Source organism: Pantherophis guttatus, chromosome 10 (assembly GCF_059756535.1).
Source record: "Pantherophis guttatus breed Tessera chromosome 10, ASM5975653v1, whole genome shotgun sequence".
NCBI lineage: Eukaryota > Metazoa > Chordata > Lepidosauria > Squamata > Colubridae > Pantherophis > Pantherophis guttatus.
The window spans coordinates 6,937,622-6,956,206 of NC_142072.1; the positions used below are offsets into that span (position 1 = coordinate 6,937,622).

Genomic DNA, 18,585 nt, shown 5'->3' on the forward strand with positions numbered 1-18,585 from the left:
ACAAAGAATGTGTGTCTTTAAGGTGCAGGGGCCCAGGAGCGGGGGGGGGGGGGGAAACAGGGGGCTGCCTTGTAATTCTGGAAACGTAGGAAAGACCCTCCCGAGGAGAGAGAGAGAGAGAGAAGGGGGGGGGGCTTCCAATCCTCTCTTCAAACTTGACCTCCGCTCTGCTTCTCTTTCGTTCTCTCTCTCTCTCTCTCCTTCTCTCTCTCTCCCTCTCTTCTCCTCCCCCCCCGCCATCATTCCAGCCTTTTTTTTTTCTTTCTTTCTTTCTTTTTTTTTTTGCACAGGAAAATACACAGTGCAAGAGAGCTGAGTGGAAAGGGGCCCCCGTAGGGGAAACGGGGAAGGGGAAGGAGGAGATTGAGGGGTGGGGGGGGGGGATCTGTCCAGCCAGAAGCTGTTGCTGCACCTGCAAGGGAGGGGAAAAGTTGCCTCTTCGCTCTCTTCTCTCTTTGCATCTATTTATTAACCCCCCCCACACCCCACCCCACACCCCGAGATCCAAGGAATGAAGGGCAGGGTGGACTGGGGGGCGGAGGGGGGTGCAAGAAGGGTGGGGGGGGGGACCGCATGGAGAGAAAGCCCAGGAGAAAGCAGCCACGTCTGGAACAGAAGGGCCAGGGGTCTGTGGGGGGGGGTGGGGGGGGGGGAAAGTTGGGGGGGGGGTGCCAAGAGAAGCAGGCAAAGAAGGCGATCTCCGATTCTCTCTCCCCCCCCTCTCTCTCTCTTCCCCCCCCCTTGAAGAAATCGGAAAGGTGAAAAAGGGGGAGGGGGTGATGAGAAGCGGGAAGGGAGGAATTCCCCAATTGGGGGGGGGGTGGTCGGGAGAGTGAGGGGGGGTTGATGGGGGTGGGAAGGAATGACAAGAAGGGCGAATTTGGGGCGGTGGGGGGGGTGGGATTCCCTAGGCCCCTGGGGTGCGGGTGGAGAGAGAGAAGGGGGGGGTCGTGGGAAGGGACCGAAGGAGGGGAGGGTCGCGCGGCGGGGCGGGGGGGGTCTACCGGTGGATCGGGAGCCTCTGGTCTATCTAAGCCAGGAGGTTAGCCAGCCGGGGAAAGCGAGCGAGGCAAAGAGGGGGGGGGGCTCCTGCGGAGGGCGACCCCCCACCACCTCCAGCCCCCCCCCCACTCCCCCCACTCAGCACCCGGGGTGGGGTGGGGGGGGTGCAAGCAAAAGAAGTGGCGGCGCAGGGCTCCTCCGCCCCCCCACCCCCCCCCCACCCCCCAGCATCTGGATGGCGACCCTCGCCGAGCACTCACCTGCAAGGGTGCCCGACCGAGCCTCCTCCTCCTCCTCCTCTTCCTCCTCTTCTTCTTCCTCCTCCTCCTCCGCCGCCGCCGCCTCCTCTTCTGCGTCTCCACCGGCAACCAGAGCCAGTCTCCGGGGCCCGCCAGCGCTGCATGCTGGGACGGCCTCTTTGGGGGTGCTGGTGATGTCATTGGTTGGAGAAAGTGGTGGGTTGCAGGAGGGGGGGGGGTTGGAAAGAGGCGGCGGGAGGGATAGGAGATTCAACAACCCCCCCCCCTCCCGGAAAAAAAAAATGGTGGGGGGTGGGCGAGCGTTGGGCAGCGCGAAGAAAGGAAAGGCGAGCCGAGCCGAGCCGAGCCGAGCCAGGCAGCCTCCCTCCCTCCTTCCTTCCCTGCCTCGCCTCCGGCTGGCGGGTTTCGCCGCTGCGGGGGTCGCCAGAAAGCCAGCACCGGCGCTCGGTGACTGCGGGATCCGTTGCGGGATCCGTTGCGGGATCCACTTTCTCCCCCCCCCCCAAAAAAGTCCGTCCGCAATGCACACTTCAAAGCCATAGCGAGGGTGGGGGGGTGGGGGGTGAGATTGGGGGGTGGGGGGCTGCTTCAAAGCCATAGCGAGGGTGGGGGGGGTCGGTGGTGAGATTGGGGGGTGGGGGGCTGCTTCAAAGCCATAGCGAGGGTGGGGGGGTGGGGGGTGAGATTGGGGGGTGGGGGGCTGCTTCAAAGCCATAGCGAGGGTGGGGGGGTGGGGGGTGAGATTGGGGGGTGGGGGGCTGCTTCAAAGCCATAGCGAGGGTGGGGGGGTGGGGGGTGAGATTGGGGGGTGGGGGGCTGCTTCAAAGCCATAGCGAGGGTGGGGGGGTGGGGGGTGAGATTGGGGGGGGCTGCTTCAAAGCCATAGCGAGAGTGGGGGGGGTGGGGGGTGAGATTGGGGGGTGGGGGGCTGCTTCAAAGCCATAGCGAGGGTGGGGGGGTCGGTGGTGAGATTGGGGGGTGGGGGGCTGCTTCAAAGCCATAGCGAGGGTGGGGGGGTCGGTGATGAGATTGGGGGGTGGGGGGCTGCTTCAAAGCCATAGCGAGGGTGGGGGGGTGGGTGGTGAGATTGGGGGGTGGGGGGCTGCTGCTGCCCTCCGCAGCCAGCCGGGAAGGAGGAAAGTTGAGCTTGCTTTGGGGGGGGGAGTGGGGGGGTTGGAAGAGGGTCAGCCGGCTGGATCCAGTCCCCGGGTGCTTTTTCTTTCTTCTTCTTCTTCTCCTCCCTCCCTCCCTTCCTTCCTTCCCGGGGTCGAGGAGCGGTAGAGCATTTCCAAGCGAGGGTGATGATGATGGTGGGAGTTTATAATTTATAATTTAAAGGGGGCTCTGCGATCGATGCTGTTTTTTCCCCCTTTATGGAAGCCTTTATGGCAGTGGGTCTCAACCTTCCTAATGCTGCGACCCTTTAATAGAGTTCCTCATGTGGTGGTGACCCCCCCCAACCATAAAATTATTCCTAAAACCATTGAAAATATGTGTTTTCCGATGGTCTTAGGCGACCCCGGTGAAAGGGTTGTTTGACCCCCCCCCAAAGGGGTCCCGACCCACAGGTTGAGAACCACTGCTTTATGGGGAAAGCGCAAGCTTGGCGAGAGTTCCTCTGGGCATGTGCAGAGCGCCCTTCGCTCCAAAGGCTGCCTCTCTTGCACCGCCGTCGTTCCTTCCTCCGTTGAGTGCTCCAACACATAGGTAAGGGGTGGGGGGGGGGGACGGGACACGATCCACCATCACCCCTCCCTCCCTCCTTCCCTGAGGTTTCCATGCAGGTGGGCGATGAATGCAACCGGGAAGAAAAAGGCACCACCGGGCTAAAGCGGATGGGGAAAATTGTCTGCCTGTCTTATCTTTTCCAAAGGAAATCCTAAAAATGTTCGGTCTCCGTGTCGGATCAGTTGCTCTCCAGCTCCGTTTCCCCCCCCCCCTCGAACAACCTGCAGGGGGAAGAAGATCTGGAGTCTAGCCCACTCGATCCAATCCCAAACGAATGGCTTTCCACCCGATTTCTACCTCTTCTTTTGGATTTGCAAATTCTGACATAGGATCTAACTGGATCCCGGCCGGACTAGAGGATCCTTTTTAACTTAGAACAGGCTTAGACATTTTTTTTTAAATTATTATTTTTAAATCTTCCATGGGACAGATTGTAGTTTAGACAACAGGATCCCAGATTATAATGAGAAGCATCATTATCTATTAAAAATAAATAAATAAACACAGTGTTTGCACTGTAAAAGCTTTTTGACTTGATGCAGCAAGGAGGCCCAGAAAATGATTTAAAAATGCAGGAAAATATGTCTATAAACCAGTCTGACCACTTGAAGATATATTTTTCTTGATTGTACACCGCCTTGAGTCCTACGGGAGAAAGGCGGTATAGAAATATAATAAATAAATAAATAAATAAAAATAAGATGGGTGGACTTCAACTCCCAGAATTCCCCCCTGCCAGCATTGGGAATTCTGGGAGTTGAAGTCCACACATCTTCAAACTTCCCTTGAGAAACATTGGCCTAAGACAATCACTTAAACATACACACCTTTTATGTACAAACTACGCGCTACCTACATACACGCCTCAACAAACCTGAAGGAAACATTTAAATAAAACACAGGTTTTAAGAAAAGAACATTCGGAAACAGAACCATTCAAAGGGGTATATAAAAGGGGGGGGTGGAAATCAAAATGGCTTCAACCACATCATTTTGAAGTCCTGCTCTTTTCTATATGTGTCAACTTAGTTGAAAAGTATTTACAAATAGCCAGAGCGTGTGTCCCTTTAAAAAAAGGGAGGGGCTCCAATTGGTGGCCACCATTTTGACTTTTTTGACACCTCCCACTGTAAACACCTGGGATCAGCCTCTAAAAAATGGGAGCGAAAAGAGCCTTGTAGCTCAATTACACATTTCTGTCCTGTAGTAATTCAATCTACATTTCTAAATCCCATTATTCTTTTGTCTCTAGAGAATAGGAGCAAATTCACATTAGAAGCAGATGCCTGAAACTGCAGCTGGAGTTATGTCTGTTTCTTACCAAACTTTAAAACGGGCAGGAAGCAAACTTGTCCAATGGAAGTTTGTTTGTTTGTTTGATGTAATTTGCTTGGTCCCTTACTCACCTCAATTGCAAGATTGTGGGTGGCTGATTAAAAAGAAAATTGAAACAATAAGCTTTTTTTTTTTTTTTTGGCTTTTTGCATTTGTGATGGGATTTTTTTCTTTCTTATTTTAGTTTTGAAGATATTTCGCTGCTCGGGGGTCCCTCGTTGAGCTGGGTGGCCCTATAAATTAAATAAATATATCAAACGGCAAGTAACACAAAAGAGCAATTTAAATGAGGAACCCTGAACTTGTTATAAAGTCCGTGGATATGATCGCTTAATTCAAATGGTTTCATTTCTCAAAAAGTTGCCGGGAGGCGGGAGGTGGGGGGGGTAGAGGAGAGATTAGATGACATCATTTTTATTTTTCTCTGGGAAACTATTACCCTTCCACAAAGCCGATAAGGTTTCAAAAACAAAGGATGTAATCTGTCTCGCTATGGGATGTTAAAGAACAAAGAAAGAATCGTGTTTAAAAGCCAAAAAAACTCACAATGTTTTGTTGTTATTACTACTGCATTATTATATTTTTGTCCCACCTTCTTTATATAAAATGCTTTGGCCAGCTCAAGGCAACAAGTGTACTTACTATTCCTATTTTTCCCACAACAACAACCCTGTGAGATGGACTGGGCTGAGAAAGAGGAACAGGCCCGAAGTCCCTCCAGCAGACTTTTATGCCTAAGAAGGAACTAGAACTCACCGTCTCCTGATGATTGGCCCAAGGTTACCCAACCGACTTTTATGCATAAGGCGGGACTAGAACTCACAATCTCGTGATTGGCTCAAGGTCGTCCAACTGGTTTTCATGCCTAAGGCGGGACTAGAACTCCCAGTCACCTGGTGATTAGCCCAAAGTCACCCAGCCAACTTTCATGTCTAAGGCGGGACTAGAACTCACAATCTTGTGATTGGCCCAAGTTCACCCAACTGGTTTTCATGCCTAAGGCGGGACTAGAACTCCCCATCACCTGGTGATTAGCCCAAAGTCACCCAGCCAATTTTCATGTCTAAGGCGGGACTAGAACTCACAATCTTGTGATTGGCCCAAGTTCACCCAACTGGTTTTCATGCCTAAGGCGGGACTAGAACTCCCCATCACCTGGTGATTAGCCCAAAGTCACCCAGCCAATTTTCATGTCTAAGGCGGGACTAGAACTCACAATCTTGTGATTGGCCCAAGGTCACCCAACTGGTTTTCATGCCTAAGGCGGGACTAGAACTCCCAGTCACCTGGTGATTAGCCCAAAGTCACCCAGCCAATTTTCATGTCTAAGGCGGGACTAGAACTCACAATCTCGTGATTGGCCCAAGGTCGCCCAACTGGTTTTCATGCCTAAAGTGGGACTAGAACTCCCCATCACCTGGTGATTAGCCCAAAGTCACCCAGCCAATTTTCATGTCTAAGGCGGGACTAGAACTCACAATCTCGTGATTGGCCCAAGGTCGCCCAACTGGTTTTCATGCCTAAAGTGGGACTAGAACTCCCGTCACCTGATGATTGGCCCAAAGTCACCCAGCCCGCTTTAATACCTAAGACAGGACTAGAACTCAGTTTCCTAAAACGGGGGGGGGGAGGGGGATAATTTCATAAATGGACACTAATACACAAAAAACTATTTCTTGGTCATCCAGCTCAGAGGTGGGTTTCAGCAGGTTCTGACCAGTTCTGGAGAACCGGTAGCGGAAATTTTGAGTAGTTCGGAGAACCGGTAGTAAAAATTCTGACTGGCCCTGTCCCTATCTATTCTCTGCCTCCCAAGTCCCAGCTGATCAGGAGAAAATGGGGATATTGCAGTAACCTTCCCCTGGAGTGGGGTAGGAATGGAGATTTTACAGTATCCTTCCCCTGCCATGCCCACCATGCCACGCCCATCAAGCCATGCCACGCCCATCAAGCCACACCCACAGAACCAGTAGTAAAAATTTTTGAAACCCACCACTGATCCAGCTCCTATCAGAATTCCTAACTAGAATTTCACCACTGCCATGGGGATACCGCAACAGTTGTTAGTGTGAAAAACGGACATAAGTCAGATTTTTCAGTGCCGTTGTAACTTTGAACGGATCACTGAATGGACTGTTGTAGGTTAAAAGGAAGGGGGAAAAAAAAGAGAAGAGCTCAAAAAGAGGAGAAAAGCTTAAAACAGCAGGGAACAATTGGAATGAAAATAAAACTAGTGTGAACCAGGGATGGTGCAGCTGGTTGCCATATTCTTCTTGTTCATCCTTTTTCCTACTAATGCTCGATGTCAAATTTAATTGATGAATTAATGATGGGGGTGGGAGGTGGGGTGTTCTTTGGTTTTTATAAAAATTTTTTTAAAATGCCCTTGAAAATACAACTGAATAGGAACTTCATGGTGGGCTCAAATAGGAGAAAGCACAGCCAGGGCATAAAACTGGTCACAAGCCACACAAGTGGAATTAAGAACAGCTTCCTCTTACCCAAAATGCTGGAATCCCACAGCAAGTGATTTCTATGGGCTGGTCGCATCCGTGGACGCCTTCAACTAACAAAATAAGAGTTTTATAAGGGAAAGGGAAAGGTTCCCCTTGCACATATGTGGTAGCCGTTCCTGACTCTAGGGGGCAGTTCTCATCTCCGTTTCAAAGCCGAAGAGCCAGCACTGTCCGAAGACGTCTCCGTGGTCCTGTGGCCAACATGACTAAATGCAAAAGGCGCACGGAACGCTGTTACCCTCCCATCAAAGGTGGTCCCTATTTTTCTACTTGCATTTTTTACCTGCTTTCGAACTGCTAGGTTGGCAGAAACTGGGACAAGGAACGGGAGCTCACCCCGTTACGCGGCACCAGGGATTCAAGCCGCTGAACTGCTGACCTTTCGATCGACAAGCTCAGCATCTTAGCCACTGAGCCACCGCATCCCCTCAACAGTTCAGTTAGAGCAGAGTTTCCCAATCTTGGCAACTTTAAAATGTGTGGACTTCAACTCTCAGAATTCCCCAAACTGGCTGAGGGAATTCTGGGAGTTGAAGTCCATGTGTCTTAAAATTGCCAAGGTTGAGAAACCTTGAGTTAGAGGGAGTTTATTGAAGCAGAATCTCTTTGGGTGATTTGAAATGGTTGTCCCCGGATTTTCTTGCTAAATTGTCATTTATGAAATAATCTGCCCTTACTTGTTTTCTATCTGTTGAGCATTTAAGTCTGGTCCTTCCTCCACTTGCCCCACAATCTCTCCCACCAGTGAAACTGCTTAAAGAAACCTGATTTTTTATCTGAACGGGATTTCTCAATATCAGTTGAGATATATCCAATTTATGGTCAATGCGTTGAATTGGTAGGACTACCAGCAAACTAAGGTTCTTTTGAAAATAATAATAATAATAATAAATTCCTTTTTGGCAAAGCCAGTGAATTTCTTTATCTAATCCTCCTCCTAATGGTGGGAAAGAAAGGGAAGGGGAGGGAAGGAAGGAAAGGAAAGGAAGGGGAGGGGGTGGGGTGGGGAGGGGAGTGGAAGGAAGGGAAGAGGGAAGGGGAGAAAGGGAAGGGATGTGAAGGGAAGAGAAGGGGAGGGGAAGGGAAGGAAAGAAAGGTCTCACTAGGTGGCTCAGTAGCTAAGACACCGAGCTTGTCGATCAGAAAAGTCAGCAGTTCGGCAGCTCAAATCTCTAGTATAGGTCTCCTGCGTGAGCAGGGGGTTGGACTAAATGACCTCCAAGGTCCCTTCCAACTCTGTTACTGTTACTGAAAGGAAGGGAAGGGAAGAGAAAAAGGGAGGGGAGGGGAGGGGAGGGGAGAGAAGAAAGGAAAGGAAGGGAAGGGAAGAGGGAAGGAGAGGGAAGCGGAAGGAAAAGGGCGAACCTTGAGGCTGGGCCACTTTCACCAAGGGATATTCTTCAAATCCACCTTTGATCTGAAGCGCGAGAGACACCATTTTAAAAATCCCAGACCCAATTGCCACCTTTCCTTTGTTTTTGCAGTCTTCTGGACTTCTTGCTAAGCTAACATGCTGTTGTTTGCTCTGGTTTATTTATAGCCATCCAATTGGAAAGGACCCATGGAAAATAATGCTGAATAAAAGGGATTATTATCATTGGCTTGAAACGGGACGGGCGTAATTAACAGGGGACAGAAGTGGAAGAAACACCGCAAGGCAAACTCCATCAAAGTAAGGCCAGTCCGAGATTTTTTTAAATTTATTTATTTATTTATTTATTTATTTATTTATTTATTTATTTATTATTTTTTGCATTCTCTCCTGCTGGCCTCCAGGAGGCCCAATCACTTCCCCTGAGTACTGCTTGAACCTCTCGATCCCCCAACAGAGCCCCAGGTTCACTGTAGGGCAGATTACTCCCTGTGCTGATCAAGTTTAATGCCTTTACGGAGAGCAATTGGCTTCTCCAAGCAAGGTTTAATAGGGTTTATGGGGGCGGCAAAGACCTTTGATGTTTAAAGCGAGAGAAACAGCTCGGTAGCAGGCAGTGAAAGGCATGGGACCTCCTGTACGGAGCAGGAAATTTCAAATTCTGCAAACTCATTGAGAGGAAGCACAGCTGATCTATATACCCATGGATTTCCTAGAACGGCAAAGTTGTACGTACGTACTCCTAGGCTGCATTAACAGAGGGATAGAATCAAGATCACGTGAAGTGTTAATACCACTTTATAATGCCTTGGTAAGGCCACACTTGGACTACGGCATCCAGTTTTGGTCGCCATGATGTAAAAAAAGATGTGGAGATTCTAGAAAGAGTGAAGAGAAGAGCAACAAAGACGATTAGGGGACTGGAGGCTAAAATACGTGAAGAACGGCTGTAGGAACTGGATATGTCTAGTTTGATGAAGAGAATGACTAGGGGAGACATTATTATTATTATTATTATTATTATTATTATTATTATTATTAGTTAATCTTTAGTGAGATTCACAGCCTTTGAGGGTGGTTAATAGCTCAGCAGCTCGAGTCCTAACCAAGGACCTAGGAACTGTTAAGGTATCATCGGAGGATGTAAGCTGTTCCGAGTAAGGTGGTTTTTTGTAGAGTCAAAATGTTCAAATCCGGCAAATTTAGAATTTCTAAATAGCGGGGTAGCCCTTTGGGTATTGCCCCAAGGGCTCCAATTACAATCGGGACAACACACGATTTCTTTTTCCACAGTCGCTCAACTTCAATTTGCAAATAATAATAATAATAATAATAATAATAATAATAATAATAATAATAATAATAATAATAATATTTCAATTTATATACCGCCCTTCTCCTATTGGACTCAGGGAGGTGCACAGCCAAGAATAAAAAACATACCAATACAAAATTTAAAATCAATTAAAAGAATTATACAGCTTTGGCCCACAATTTAAAACAATCCAATTAAAACCCAATTTACACTTAAAAAGCTAAAAAGCCAAAAAGAGCTTTAAAAAAAAGGGGGGGGGGTTCCCTGATAGCAGGGTTCCAATATTTGAGAGGCTGCCCCAAAGCAGAGGGGGGTCTCCAAAGCACCAGAAGGCAGGACGAAAAGCAATGGATGGAAACTAATCAAGGAGAGAATCAATCAAGGAGAAATTTCCTGACAATTAGAACAATTAATCAGTGGTTTCTCCCTCCAGAATCAGCCCTCCAGATTCTCTAACACTGGAGGTTTTCAAGAAGAGATTGGACAGCAAATTGTCTGAAGTGGTATAGGGCAGAGGTCTTCAAACTTGGCAGCTTTAAGACTTGTGGACTTCAACTCCCAGAAGCCTAGCTGGCTGGAGAATTCTGGGAGTTGAAGTCCACAAGTCTTAAAGTTGCCACGTTTGGGGACCGCCTGGTATAGGGTTTCCTGCTTGAGTAAGGGGTTGGACTAGAAGACCTCCAAGGTCCCTTCCAACTGGGTTATTCTGTAAGTATACGGGGGTGGGGGTAGGTGGGAATAGCTTGTTCCTAATAAGCTTGCTTGCTTTGGATGGATAGATTGTGATTTTGCTCTGCCTACCCCTCAACCTACCGTTAGGAAGAATACCAACTTCCTTGCTGGGCAGAAAGAAAACAAAACCAGCCAGCAACAAAAAAAAGTTTTCCTGCTCAATTGCTGCACATTAGGCGGCTGTTAAAGCCAGACAAACAGAGACTGTAAAAAGAGAGAGAGAGAGAGAGAGGGAGCAAGAGAGAGAGAGAGAAAAGGAAGGAGGGGAAGCGAAGTGTAATTTTGACCAAGTTCTTATTCTGCAGCCTTGGGCAGCTTGCAAGACAAAGGCCCTTTTTGTGACCTCCCCAAGTTCACGCTATGAGATTTGGCAGCGGTGCAACTTCCCACTGATTTTGGACAGCAAACAAAAGGAAATAGGTGGCTAAGCTTTTGATAGGTTCAGCGCACCTAGAAACGTTAACCCCTGCCTGCCATGCCCTCCAACGCAAGGCAGAACTGGGGGCAGAATGGGTAAGAATCGTGCTCCAGCATTCTCTCTCTCTCTCTCTCTCTCTCTCATTATCAGAGATAACTATTTTATCTCTGATCCTGTGATAAGACCTTTTTTCTTTTTTTTTAATTTGATTTATATGCCGCCCTTCTCCGGAGACTCAGGGCGGCTTACAATGCGTTAAGCAATAGCCTTCATACTTTTGTATATTTATACAAAGTCAGCTTATTGCCCCCACAAACTGGGTCCTCAATTTACCTACCTTAGAAAGGATGGAAGGCTGAGTCAACCTTGAGCCTTGGCGAGATTCGAACCTGCAGAAATTGCAGGCAGCTGTGTTAATAACAGGGTGCATTAAACCACTGTACTACCAAGGCTCTTTCTTTTCTTTCTTTTACGTTGGTAATGCTTTTCCCAATGTGGAGAATTGATATGAAAAACCAACGGAGCAACCAATGCTAATATCAAAACTAAAGAAGAGGCAGCTGTGACTTCACATTGGTGGGAACAGATAATTACAGGCAGTGGTGGGATTCAGCCGGTTCAGATCAATTCAGCTGAACCAGTTGTTAAATTGCTGGCCGGCCCTTCCCCTCCTCTCCCCGCCCCTTCCAGGAGTCCCCACATGCCCCGTTTTGGCTCCCAGTGGGGTGCAGGAGGCCGAGTGCTGCCTGTCACACACCCCTGGCCACGCCCACCATGGCCACGCCCACCCAGCCAATCATTAGGGCAGAGGACTGTTTGTTAAATTATTTGAATCCCACCACTGATTACAGGTAATATCGTCGGCTTGCAAGAGTTGTGCGTCGAAGGCTACCCCGGATTGACCCTTTTCAAGGGATGTGTCTTCCACTTCTGGATGAAACGCAACCACAACACAAAACGTACAATAATGGGGTTGAAGGGACCTCGGAGGTCTTCTAGTCCAACCCCCTGCTCAAGCAGGAGACCCTATACCAGGGATGGCTAACCTTTTTGCCATTGCGTGCCAAAAGCAGGGGGGAGTGCAGGGAGGGTTGTATGCGGACGTGCCCACAGCCATAATTCAATGCCCCCCTGTGCCCCGCCCCCCGCGCATGCGCGTGTGAGACCCCCCCCTGTGCTCCCCTCATTTTTGGCACTCAACGGCAAAAAGGTTACCGGTGGGTGCGGTAGGCCTGTTTTTCGCCCTCCCCAGGCTCCAGAGGCTTTCTTGGAGCCTGGGGAGGGGGAAAACGGCCTCCTCCACCCCCCCGCAGAGGCCCTCTGGAGGCTGAAACTGCCCTCTCAGAGCCTCCACGCAAGCCCTGTACGTACCTGGCATCCAGAACGGGCCACATGGTGACTCCTGGGAGAGGAGGGGTGGTGTGGGCGGGGCCATCTGAAAATCAGCTGGCCGGCCCACACATGCACGCTGGAGCTGAGCTAGAGCAATGACTCATGTGCCCACAGATATGACTCCGCGTGCCAACTGTGGCACACGTGCCATAGGTTCACCATCACAGCCCTATACCTTGCCTACAAATTGCTGTCTCCAATGATGGAGCAGCCGCCCAGCCGCTGGAACAGCTGTCCTATAACTTTGTTTCCAGAAAGCTACAATTCCTAGGCAGCTTTCCATACGCAAGTCCCATGGTCCACTACCTGCAAAGCCATCTTTAAGACCATCGGCCTCCTGCCAGACTGAAAAGCCGTTTCTGTTCCTCGGGGGGGGGGGCTGAAAACCGCCGCTGAAAGCTTTTACAACTGACTGTATTCTGCAAGTCTGTTTGTAATAAAACCCAGAAGCAGCCGAGCTGCAGAAACGTCAGCGCATACGACCTGAAGACCATCTTGGGATTTCAGAGGTAGGTCTCAGCGCAATTACGTTCCTCTTTGCTTTCCGACAGGAGCAGCCAGACCAAAGGCTGAGCTTGGGGGGCCAACCCAGAGAAGCAGCGAAGAAAGAGATGGAGAAGCCAGCAAGTCTACTGATAGTTGTTTTGGTCTGGAGAAGAATAAGGGGTGGGGGTGGGGGGGGAAGAATCCAGTTTACTACAGAAGAAGAAAACAACAACTCGCTACCCTTGCTGGACATCCTGACCATCAGAGGCCACAATGGCAAACTAGAAAGAGCCAAGGTGGCGCAGCAGACTAAAGTGCTGTTAAATAGCACCAGCTGCCTGCAATTACTGCAAGTTCAAATCTCACCAGGTTCAAGGTTGACTCAGCCTTCCATCCTTCTTCTGCTGTTCTGGATGTCCATGGACATCCTCAGTCATCCGGTTGCCTCTTGGAAAAAGCATTTTTGGGACAACCATGACCTGGATGACTGAGGATGTCCATGGACATCCAGAACAGCAGAAGAAGGAAATGAAGCTTCTATGCAACACATTCCAACAAAAAAGGGACATCCATGCAACTTTTATCACTCAACTCAATCACTCACCGCTCAATCCAATATAGCACAAACCCTAAAAAGAATTACACTGCCATACATCAAGAACAGTGGTGCAATTCAGCTGGTTCTATCCGGATCGGGCGAACCGGGAGGCTCCACCCACCTGCCCCGACGCCATTTTTTTACCCTCTGCGCATGCGCGAAACACTCTGCGCGCGCTCACATTTGCGAACCGGTAGCGAAGGTTAAGTGAATACCACCCCAGATCAAGAATATCTCAGAAACCACAAAGAGACGACTGCAACCACATGGGATCAGCGTAGCACACAAGCCAACTAAAACCCTCCAAAACATCTTAAGCGAACCAAAAGACCCAGTAATCCCAGAGGAAAAAAAATCAAGAGTCATCTACAACATACAGTGTTCAGGACTGCAACAACCACGATGTAGGAGAAACAGGCAGGAGACCGGCAGAACGCATCCACGAGCACCAATTGGCAGTCAGAAGACACGATGAACATTCTTTAATTTCACAAAATATTAGACAGATTTAACCCTCGTTTCAATTGGGGAAAAATGAGAGAATCCTAAACCAAGTCCAAAAAACGGCAGGGGATTTCTAGAAGTGTGGCACTCTTCTTTTTTTTTTTCCAAAAGATTTTTTATTTTTTTAAAAAAATAAAACATAAAATACATCTTTTTAGAGCAAGGGTTTGGTCCGGCATAAAATGAGTACAATTATTCACATTCCCTCAATCAGTTTTGTTCCAAATTTTATCCATTTACATCTTTAAAAAAAAAGAAAAAAAAATCTTATTCTAAACATTTATCATTCTACTATTACACCCAAAATTCTAAACAATAAACACTGTTCTAAATCTTTATCATTTTAACAATCAATATTTCATATATATTCCTCAATCCTAAAACCCATTACCTCAAATCTGTATTTTACTTCTCTTAAATGACATCTAATATCCATAATCGTGACAAAAAGTATTTTCCTCCTCTCTTAAAGTCGTTTCATAAACAATCAACACTTCCTTCTATAGTTTGTTTCTATAGAAGTGTGGCACTCTTGACAAATCAGCCATCAACAGACACAGAGACATAAACAACATCTACAGACTATGCAAAAGAGACCAGCACCTCTCCACCAGCAATCAGCACTCAGATCAGCATAGATTAACTCCAAGGTTAACTTCAGACGGACAATCAAGTAAATAATACCCCAATTAAGAAACTGCTAACAAGCCAACAATGAACAGCCCCACCAAAGAACCGCTAAAACCAACCCAACCCACACCGACAGGAAAAGACACTAGAATATAAACTAACAGTAAACCCCACTTCTTTACAAGCCCTGATGATGTTGCCATTTGGAGGTGCGTGCGTGGCCCCCATTTGGAGGTGAGTGGGGGGGTGCTCCACCCCTTTGGTATCTCTACACCGGCATCATCTCTTCGGCAAGGATGCATATTATATACCCTTTTGCTTCACTCATCTACCATTGGTGGGTGAACAGCCTTGATGCGTCAAACCCTGCTTGGAGATTTCATTTCAAAAAAAAAGAAAAATCAGGAAGGCCGAAGAGGTTTCCTAAAGAAGGCCACAACCTTGAGAGCTAGATTGCAAGCCTGCGTCTCTGCCTACACACACACACACACACACACACACACACACACACACACACACACAGAGAGAGAGAGAGAGAGAGAGAGAGAGAGAGAGAGAGAGAGAGAGAGAGAGAGAGAGAGAGAGAGAGAGAAGTAGCTTGCCAAGGGTGACAGAATTCAGTGCTCTGCTCTTCCTTTAGGGTACTGTGCTACCCTAAAGGGTAATCTTGCTTGGCCATGTTTGCGATTGAGGGAGGGTCCCATCTCCCCTTTTGCCTTGTCTGTGGCTGTAGTGTGCTCTCTCTCCCCCCTTCCCCCCTCTCTCTTCTCTTTCTCTCTCCTTCTCTTTCTCTCTTTCCCCCTCTTTCTCTCTCCCTCTCCCTCTTCTCAGTTTCTCTTTTCTCTCTCCCTCTCTCTTTCTCTCTCTCTCCTCTCTCCCTCTTTCTCTCTCTTTCCTCTCTCCCTTTTTCCTTCTCCCCCTCTCTCTTTTTCTCTCTCCCTCTCCCTCTCCCCCTCTCTCTTTCTCTCTCCCACTCCTCTCTTTCTCTCTCTCTTTCTTTCTCTTTCCCTCTCCCTCTCCTCTTTCTCTCTCCCTCTCCCTCTACTCTTTTTCTTTCTCCCCCTCTTTCTCTCTTCCTCGCCTTCTCCTCTCTTTCTCTCTCCTCTCCTCTCTTTCTCTCTCTCTCCTCTCTCCCTCTTTCTCTCTCTTTCCTCTCTCCCTTTCTCTCTCTCTCCCTCTCTCTCCCTCTCCCTCCCTCTCTCTCTCTCTCCCCCTCTTTCTCTCTCTCTCTCCCTCTCCCTCTCTCCCTCTCCCCCTCTTTCTCTCTCTCTCCCTCTTTCTCTCTCTCTCTCTCCCTCTCATCTCTCTCTCTCTCTGTATGTGTGTGTGCATCAGAGGGAGAGAGAAAGAGACACCCAGGAAGAGGGACTGCATGGTGTTAATGCTCCTGGCTGCACAGAGAGAAAGGCAAGTCGCCTTCCATAACGGCTTCAGTGCGTCCCGTCTCTCTCTCTCTCTCTCTCTCTCTCTCTCTCCCCCTCTCCCTGTCTCTCTCTCCTTCCCAGGCGCGCACATTGTGGCTGGGCTCAAGTTTTGGCTGGCAGCCAGGGGAAAAAATTCCATCTTCTCCTCCCCGGCCCCACCATCGCCACCCGCCTTGGCTTGGCTGCTGCAGCTGGAAGCAACAGCAAAGGAGGGGAGGAGCTTGGATGGCCAAGTGCAGAGAGGTGGAAAGCGAGATATATTCTCCCTCCCTCCCTCCCTCCCTCTCTCTCCAGCATCTGGAGCAGAAGGCAGCCCTTCTCCCCTCTAGAAGGTGCTGGATTAAATGCGGCCTGAGCCGCTTATTTTATTCCTGGGGAAGCCAGCTAGATCTCAACTGCAGTCAATATATATATATTGCACCAGTCACAGAAGTGCCCTTCAGCTCCCTTCGGACTATAGCTGGGCGGATGCAAAATGCAAATGCTTAGCAATGGTTTACAGGTAGCCCTTGACTTACGACAGCTCACTTAGTGACCAAAGTTACAATGGCACTGAAAAAAGTGACTTGGGATCATTTTTCACAGTTACAACCTTTTTGCAGCTTCCCCAGGATCGTGCGATCAAAATGGCTACTGGTTCATAACTTTGACCGTTGCAACAGCCCCGGGGTCATGTGATCTTCTCTTGCGACCTTCTGACAAGCACAGTCAATGGGGAAGCCAGCTTCACTTAACAACCATGATATAAGCCAGAACTTAACAATGGCAGTGATTCATTTAGCAACCGTGGCAAGAAAGGTCATAAAATTGGGTTAAAATTCACTTCACGACTGTCTCGTTTAACAATAGCAATAGCACTTAGACTTATATACCGCTTCACAGTGCTTTTACAGCCCTCACTAAGTGGTTTACAGAGTCAGCCTATGGCCCCCAACAATCTGGGTCCTCATTTTACTGACTTTGGAAGGATGGAAGGCTGAGTCAACCTTGAGCCGGTCAGGACTGAACTGCAGCAGAATTAGTCTGCAGTACTGCATTCTAACCATTTTGCCACCATAGAAATAATAGAATAGAATAGAATAGAATAGAATAGAATAGAATAGAATAGAATAGAATAACAGAGTTGGAAGGGACCATGGAGGTCTTCTAGTCCAACCCCCTGCTGATGCAGGAAACCCTACAACCTATAAATATTGGGCTCATTTGTGGTTGTAAGTGGAGGACTACCCGTACATAGATAGATGAGAGAGAGAGAGAGAGAGAGAGAGAGAGAGAGAGAGAGAGGGAGGGAGAGAGAGAGATGGACGGATGGATGGATGGATGGATGGATGGATGGATGAATTTATGGATAGATAGATACTGTAAGATAAGATAGGATAAGATAAGATAGGATAGGATAGAACAAGATGATAGATAGATAGATAGATAGATAGATAGATAGATAGACAGACAGACAGACAGACAGACAGACAGACAGACAGACAGAAAGACAGACAGACAGATACATAGATACATACTATAGATAGATAGATCAATAGATATGGACGGATGGATGGATTGATTTACGGGATAGGATAGGATAGGATAGGATAGAACAAGATGATAGCTAGATAGCTAGATAGACAGAAAGACAGACAGACAGACAGACAGACACAGATACATACTGTAGATAGATAGATCAATAGATATGGATGGATGGATGGATTTATGGGATAGGATAGGATAGGATAGGATAGAATAGAATAGAACAGAACAGAACAGAACAGAACAGAACAGAACAGAACAGAACAGAATAGAATAGAATAGAATAGAATAGAATAGGATGATAGCTAGCTAGCTAGCTAGCTAGACAGACAGACAGACAGACAGACAGACATCAATAGATATGGATGGATGGATGGGTGGATTTATGGATAGATAGATACTGTAAATAAGATAGGATAGGATAGGATAGGATAGGATAGGATAGAACAAGATGATAGCTAGATAGCTAGGAGAGAGAGAGAGAGAGAGAAAGAGAGAGAGAGAGAGAGAGAGAGAGAGAGAGAGAGAGAGAGATACAACACTTAGTGATAGCCGTAGGATACAAAATGTGCAATCAACCTAAATCAATACTAGGATACCAAACAAAACAATTAATATAATAAACCATAAGATACAAGCGACCAAAGTTGGAGTCACAAGAAGATGAGATAAATAGGCAATAGGAAAGATGAGAATGATGATACTAATACAAGCCTAACTAGGTAGCTTGACAGTGTGGTGGGAATTAGGTGTTTAGCAGGGCAAAACAGCTCTCCGGGTGAGCCTTGCCCCTGTTTTGTGGGCCGCCGGAGTGACAAGCCGGTTTGCGCAAAGGTGGCTCTCGCGTCTGGAGCAATGATTAATGCAACGGAAGCGTCTGCAGGAGGCCCTAGCGAAGGTGAACGATGCTTCTTTCTCGCTGCTCCGTGTAACCAATCTTTCCCCCACCCCCTCCTCCCTTAAACCCCGATTGTTTGCAGCGGTTCCCAAAGCTGAGGATAACTGTGAGCATCACCCCACTGGGTGATTTAATGTTTTAATTATTCCAAGCTGCCCGAAGCAGGTTTTTTTCCTCTCCCCCCCCCTTTTCTTCTTTTTCTTCTCCCTTCTGCTGAGAAACCGACGATCAATTGCCTCGAAGTAAGACATACGAGGTTGAACTTTACTCTTCTTCCCCGGCGCGGCGGATTAAAAGGTGGGACCGCAAGTCAACGTATAACCCACAATTCCCGGGACGGGAATTTCCACTGTTAAACAAGGGGGTTTGTGAAGGAAACTACTACCTGGAATGAGCTCCCCCCAGAGATAACGGAGGATCCCGGACCTGCGCACCTTCCGCTGCACTCTTA

General features: G+C 48.1%; 1 protein-coding gene and 1 long non-coding RNA gene across 4 annotated transcripts in view; one reads left to right on the plus strand and one right to left on the minus strand.

The window, feature by feature from the left end:
• Window positions 1–1,644, minus strand: part of SPACA6 (sperm acrosome associated 6) — an 83,273-nt gene extending 81,629 nt beyond the window's left edge. Inside the window, exon 1 of one of the 2 annotated variants that reach the window (XR_015729463.1) lies at window positions 1,263–1,644. The gene's annotated coding sequence lies outside the window, so the exon portion shown is untranslated. The remainder of the gene's footprint in view (window positions 1–1,262) is intronic. The other variant, XR_015729464.1, reaches the window with a different exon arrangement.
• On the plus strand, window positions 1,351–12,936 carry LOC148112378 (uncharacterized). 2 transcript variants are annotated; one of them, XR_015729466.1, is made up of 3 exons: window positions 1,351–1,457; window positions 8,382–8,513; window positions 12,622–12,936. It is a non-coding gene; the product is annotated as an uncharacterized LOC148112378 (long non-coding RNA). The 2 variants fall into 2 exon arrangements; XR_015729465.1 differs by lacking the exon at window positions 1,351–1,457 and adding an exon at window positions 6,957–7,092.
• The last annotated feature ends 5,649 nt before the right edge of the window (window positions 12,937–18,585 follow it).